This window comes from Saccostrea cucullata, unplaced genomic scaffold, assembly GCF_032062105.1.
Source record: "Saccostrea cucullata isolate Sc308-1 unplaced genomic scaffold, CSIRO_AGI_Scuc_v1 ctg1931, whole genome shotgun sequence".
In the NCBI taxonomy this organism is placed as follows: Eukaryota; Metazoa; Mollusca; class Bivalvia; order Ostreida; family Ostreidae; genus Saccostrea; species Saccostrea cuccullata.
Genome location: NW_026937627.1, coordinates 12223 through 19705, shown reverse-complemented (window position 1 = coordinate 19705; position 7483 = coordinate 12223).

Genomic DNA, 7483 nt, shown 5'->3' with positions numbered 1-7483 from the left:
ATCTAAGAGTCCCGTAAATGTCACATTTTTTACACAACCTGTTCTTGAGAAAAATTCTGGACAAAAGTCAATTTAAAATTTGGAAATTCGGCCATAACTTCGGACCGGAAGTGAATATTTCAAAAAACGGAATTTTATATAAACTTCACGTATCAGCCTACTATCCTGTAAAAAATTGTGAAAATCTATCCAACCATCTCTGAGTAATCGCGCTCACAAAATTTGGGAGGAATAATAATAATAATAATAATAATAATAAAAAGAAACAATACAAACACTATAAGTCTTCCGTTGTGAACGGAAGACTTAACTAGTGCTAATTGTAACGGGGACCGTTACAGATGTTCCCCAAACGCTCCCCAACTCCCTTTTGGTGCCATATTCCCTGTAAGCTTCATTAAATAAGACAAACTCGATGCATTTAAGACTTGAATAACGTTTACCCAAAAGTGTACCAAGTTCATTCAAATTTTGCGTGCGCATGTGAATGCATGTGCGTAATGACCATATCATCTTGTCTACACAATCTATATATTTTAATATACTTAATATTAAAGTATTTAATCCAAAAGTATTAAAAAGATACGCTCATTCAAGTGTTTTTTTTGATTTTGCTCATTTCACGTGCACGCACGTGCATACATGAGCATGGTGACCATACCTTCTTGTAGATGTCCATTACATCTATCTATCTTCTAAATCCCACCCCGTTTGGTTGAAAACCAAGGGAGTTATAGCTGTTTAAAGTTTCAGCCAATCAGATTGCAGCGCACATACATGCACGTGTATGCATGTGCATGGTGACCATATTTTCTTGTAGTAGTCCAGTATATCTATCTATGTTCCAAATCCCATCCTGTTTGGTTGAAAATCAAGGGAGTTATAGCTATTTAAAGTTTAAGCCAATCAGATTGCAGCGCACGTGCATGCACGTGTTTTCATGATAATTGCTATATATCATGTTGTAGGATATCCTAATGCATGGCTATTTTCAAAATTTCAAAGGATTTCGTCAAAAAACAAGAAAGATATTGAGACTTTAGTTTCAGCCAATCAGAGCAAAGCGCACGTGCATGCGCGTGAGATATTGCTATTTTGACCATGTCATAATGTCTATGCTACTAATATACCCTTATATTATAAGTTTCAAAGCATTTCATCAAAAATTTAAAAAGTTACGCCTATATCAATTAAATCGGTCATTACACATGTTGCACGTGCACGCTCTTGCAAGCACGTGCGCGCAAAATGACCTTCGTTCCGCAAATCTACATAATATGTCTACTGACCCTAAAAACATTTCACCTTAGTCGGATGTATAGTTTACGAGATCATTCCCGGACAAAAAAGTACCCAGGAAGAAGAAGAAAAATAATAATAACTAGTGCTAATTGTAACGGGGACCGTTACAGATGTTCCCCAAACGCTCCCCAACGCCCTTTTGGTGCCATATTCCCTGTAAGCTTCATTAAATAAGACAAACTCTATGCATCTGAGATTTTAACATTTACAAAGAAGTGTACAAAAATCATTTAAACTTTAGCATTGCACGCGTGCACATGTGAATGCATGTGCTTCATAACCATATCATCTTGTCTACACAATCTATATTTTTAATATACTGAATATTAAAGTATTTAATCCAAAATTATTAAAAAATACGCTCATTCAAGTGTATGTTAGATTTTACTCATTTCACGTGCACGCACGTGCATACATGAGCATGACGACCATACCTTCTTGTAGAAGTCCATTACATCTATCTATGTTCTAAATTCCACCCAGTTTGGGTGAAAACTAAGGGAGTTATAGCTGTTTAAAGTTTCAGCCAATCAGATTGCAGCCCATGTGCACGCACGTGTATGCATGTGCATGTTGACCATACCTACTTGTAGAAGTCCATTATATCTATCTATGTTCCAAATCCCATCCTGTTTGGTTGAAAACCAAGGGAGTTATAGCTGTTTAAAGTTTCAGCCAATCAGATTGCAGCGCACGTGCATGCACGTGTTTTCATGATAATTGCTTTATTTCATGTTGTAGGATATCCTAATGCATGGCTATCTTCAAAATTTCAAAGGATTTCGTCAAAAAACAAGAAAGATATTGAGACTTTAGTTGCAGCCAATCAGAGCGAAGTGCACGTGCATGCGCGTGAGATCTTGCTATTTTCACCATGTCGTCATGTCTATACTACTAATATATCCTCACATTATGAGTTTCAAAGCATTTCATCTAAAAATAGAACAATTGTAGCTATATCTATTATATTGGTCATTTCACGTGTTGCACGTGCACGCTCTTGCAAGCACGTGCGCGCAAAATGACCTTGATTCTGCAAATCTACATAACATGTCTACTAACCCTAAAAAGGTTTTACCTACATCGGACGAACAGTTTACAAGATTATTCCCGGACAAAAAAGTTCCAGGAAGAAGAAGAAGAAGAAAAATAATAATAATAATAAGAAACAGAGTAAAAACAATACGTTCCCCAACTTCGTTTGGGGAACATAATAACTAGAAACTCTTGTTGCTACAGCAACAAATAAGGTCTTCCGTTCTCCTCTATTTATCTGTATGCAGGATGTTTTTTTCTATTTTGAAAAAGACAGACATATAATAGACTAGTAGACTAATTGTTCAGTGAACAATTATCGGCCTTTCTACCTTTTTAAGCATTTCAATATCATTTGGGCTGAAAGAAGTAGAAAAAAGCAAGACAATACATAAAACAGGAAAATTCTCATTTCTCTACTAGGATTTTAGATCGGGCTCGCAGTTGGTATAAATATACTCTAAACAGACTTCCTGGATTATACGAGTCGACTCGGTGACAATCACGATTTCATTGATCACGCAAAGAGAGCACGTTCAAAACACTGTAACACGCTCCTAGGTGTCTATATGAGCTTGAATGAGATTGTTTTCGAGTTAAGATGTAAGGGGTAGGGTCTGATTAAAATTATCATATACATAATAATATGATTAACTTGCATTTGATCTGCGCATCAAGACGGAAGCGTAAGTGAAAACGTTGTGAAATGTCCCATGTGTACCTGCATCATATGTGCATTATACTGTACATGTATTAAAGAGATGTTTGAAAATATCCGATTTGAGTTGTTTTATGTTTGAAATGGATGGCAATAAATTATTTAAGAGCATGTGAGAAACATGAGCGAGAGATGCAAGGCAGTTTGTAATTATGGAAAAGGAAAACAGAGAATCGGGTTCGGGTTTTAACATTCCTGACCGAAATAGGCATGAAATTCAATGAAAGTAGCATAAATAAAATTCCAAACATGTATTTCTAGATGGGAAACACAGGGAAGAAATGTGTATTTCTTTTTACTATAATGCTGAAAGTAACTATTTCTAGGGATTGTGTTATTCTAGAAAAAAAAATCAAATTTCAAATGAAATCAAGATTCATTCCATTAATTTTACATCCAAATAAAATTGAAATAAATTCCATACACTAAAGAAAGCAAGAAAACTTGGTATTAAAATGTCGTAATAGAGCAGGAGAATCGAATGATATTAACAAAAATTGCAGAAATAGCCAATACGGGCTTTAATTAATTTTTATGCTCAGCAATACAAAATTTCAGACAGAAAAAAAATGCCGATTTTCTCGATTTTCACTAGAATTTCATTTTATTTTAGAGACTCACCTTAAAACTCTCAGGACACTTCCTTTAAGGTCATTTCTTCTTTTTACTCCGAATCTAATGTCGATATATCGTGTCGTTTGACTTGAATACATTTTCTCTATACTGCTGGTGATTTTTTTTAAGAACGGAGGGGGGGGGGGGGATATAAGCATTTGTTAGAGTAAGAGTTGCAAATACCTCAACGACATTAAACTTGATTGTGACCTTTGGATCAATAGGGGGTCATTTATCAAGGTCAAAGTTATCCAAATAAGAGAGAGAGATAAACTTGAGATTAACACTTGAAGCTGAATCTAGATAAAGGTAACGAATATTTCTTTATTACTTTTTGAGTAAGGGGCAAAGGTCAAATGTCAAAGGTCAAGGTCATTTGGATTTTAAGCTTAAATCGACAATTTCTCTAGTTTTCCAATGACTTTCACCTACTCTTCAAGGTCAAAGTTCAAAACATCTCATGCAGTTGTGAGTCATGGACATTTTCTCTACAACATGCCGTTCAAAGCGAGGTAACTGCAATTTATCTAAGCTATCTAAATCGCGTAGAAATTGATTTGGTAGGGAAAAATCGCTATTTCCTAGATTCATATGATGAAATGAATATTCCATGTAAATAAAATTGAAATAAACTCTACATACAAAGGAGATCAAGAAAACTTGGTATTAAAATTTCGTATTTGAGCAGGAGAATCGAATGTTATTGACAAAAAGTGAAGAAATACCCAATACAAGCTTTAATTAATTTTCATGCTCATAAGCACCTAAATTTCAGACAGAAAAAAATGTAGTTGTTGCCGATACTCATTATATACTTCAGAGACTCACTGTTAAACACTGAGGACACTTTCTTTAATGTGTCTTCTACTGCCATCCTTAAACTCTTTCATGTCGATCTGTGGCGTCGTTTTAACTGTAGCAAAATTTTCTAGGTTCCTATTAATTTAAAAAAAAAGGGGGGGGGTATATAAGCATTTGTTAAAGTGAGAGATGTAAACATCCCCACGGACTCAAGCTTGATTGTGACCTTTGGGTCAATGGGGTCAAAGGTCAAGGTCATTCAAAAACCTTTTAAACTCGACTTAAACACTTGAAGCTGTATCAAGCTAAAAAATAACTCTTGGGTAAGGGTCAAAGCAAAGGTCAAGGTCAAACATCAAACTCAAGGGTCAAGGTCATGTGGCATATATAAGCAATTTAAATACTTTCCCAATGACCTTGACCTTTTGACCTTTGGTGTTGTTTTATTTCTTATAATTGGAAGTTTTCGCTGTTTTTATTTTTTTTATTGATTTTTGGTGGAGCTGACATATTTCAAAACTACTAATTAGTCGAATAAAGTAATGAAAAAAAATGGGAAAGATTAAAGTTGGAATTTTCGAATTTTCAAATCACATCCTGTGACGACCGGAAGAGACGGCGGAGACATTTATCCCTATATCTGTTGTTCACTCTTCAAGGTTTATTATTCATATAAGTTAAGTGTCTTGTTGTGTTACCATAACCAAGATCTGGCTATGTTAACTACTCAGTTTGAGGATAGGAAATCATGAGACCGGAAATCAATTTTTAACAGATATTTGTAGTTACTCTAGACATTTGCAGTCTGAATTACATGTTCTAAAATCATTACAAATACTCTTTCTATAAAAGATATTTATGGGAAGTATGAAACTCAATTTATGCAGTTTTTCTCTCATAACCAGAAGTTGCCGTTTTTGTTTCTGGTGGGATGGACATATATCAGAACAACCAATAAGATGCAATAATGTGATGCCGAGAAGTATTCCAAAAAGAAAAGCCGAAATTTATGATTTCTTTGATCACTTCCTGTGACGACGGGAAGTGACGGCGGACAATCTTATCCTAATTGTTTATGCCTATTCATCAAGATTAACCACTTTATTAAGTTTGGTGTCTTAATCTCTCACCGTTTACGAGATTTAGCTATGATAACTTCTCATTTTGAGGACGGGAAATCACGTGACCGGAAGTGAGTTTTGCAAAAATTCTTGATGTTAATGTAGACAGTTGCAGTCTGAACAACATATTCAAAAATCATCACAAATACTTTATAAATAAATGATATTTATTGGAAAGAAAAATACTGAAATTATGTAGTTTCCCTCTTATAACCGGAAGTTGTCTTTTTTGTTTCCGGTGGTAATGAAATATTTCAAAACTACAAAAAAGATGCTTTAATGTGATGCTAAAACAGTTTCATAAAAAAAAAGTTGAAAATTTTGATTTTTTGGATCACTTCCTGTGACGACCGGAAGTGACGGTGGATGATCTTATCACAGCTGATTTTGCCTACTCATCAAGATCTATCACTCTAGATAAGTTTGGTGTCTTAATCTCTTACCGTTTACGTGATCTAGCTATGATAACTTCTTATTTTGAGGACCGGAAATCACGCGACCAGAAGTGAATTTTACAAAGATATTTGACGTTACTGTAGACATCTGCATTCTGAACAACATATCCAAAAATCATTTCAAGTACATTACGTATAAAAAATATTTATGGGAGAGAAAAATACTGAAAATATGCAGTTTTTCCTGTTTTGCCTAATATAGACTTGTAAATTACCATTATTTTGTAGATAGAATTAAGCCTTATATTTTCTAAACTTTAGAAGAGTGCCTTGTTATATAAATGTCATGGTCATTTTATGTAGAATGTAAAACATTAAAGCTAATCCGTTTCAATAAATGAGAAAGGTATTTCTTACAGTTTTCAAAAAAAAAAACGGGGGCGGGGTATAAGATGCACACACACATGACATATGTTTCATACATTTTATTTGCTAAAAACTCAACGGAACCATTTTCTACAGGTCCATTCCCCATCAACTTACCTGCACAATGGCACCATGTGTATTACCCGCGCAGCCTATTTATGAGAAAATGAAATGAATATTTTTTAGTGTTTAAGAAAACGTTGAACCTACGCTTGCGAAAGTTCTAAGACATTCAAAGATATTTAATTTCTTCTTTATCAAATCAAGAAACTGGCTATACGTTAAATCAGCAAATAGGGGCCTTTACTTATGCCATGAATATCACAGAAAAAGATAGAAAGAAAGACAAAGAAATTTAAAAAATCGACTTTTAATTCCCTTTTTCGCGACGACCGGAAGAATTGACGACGGACAAAATGTTGTTCGACACATCTTCAAGTCATGATCTATGATATCCGACACAGTAAACTTTCATATCTTAAGCTGTTCGGGAGAAATGGACCGGACAAAGGTCATTTCCAGAAGTTGGTCAATACGAAAATAGTAAGAATACTAGATACTCTTGTTGCTACAGCAACAAATAAGGTCTTCCGTTCTTCTTTATTTATCTTTAAGAAGGATATTTTTCTATATAAAAAAAATAAATAAAGGATAAAATGCAAAAAAAAAAGAAGAAAAATCCTTGATCTAGGCTCGATCCCAAAACCATTAGAATGAAAGTCGGACACGCTAACCACTGAGCCATCGAGTTCGACAACAAAAAAGGCTTTTTGTAAACTTATCATTTTAAGGTTGAAGGAAGTAGTTTCTTAGTACTCATTCTATAAAATATATTTATGGGATAGTATGATACTCAATTAATAAAGTTTTTCTCTCATCTCCGGAAGTTGCTGTTTTTGTTTCTTTTGGGACAGACATATATCGGAACAACAATTAAGATGCAATAGTGTGATGCCAAGAAGTATTCATAAAAGAAAAGTTAAAATTCATGATTTCTTTGATCACTTTCTGTGACGACCGGAAGTGACGGTAGACAATCTTATCGTAATTGTTTTTGCCAACTCATCAAG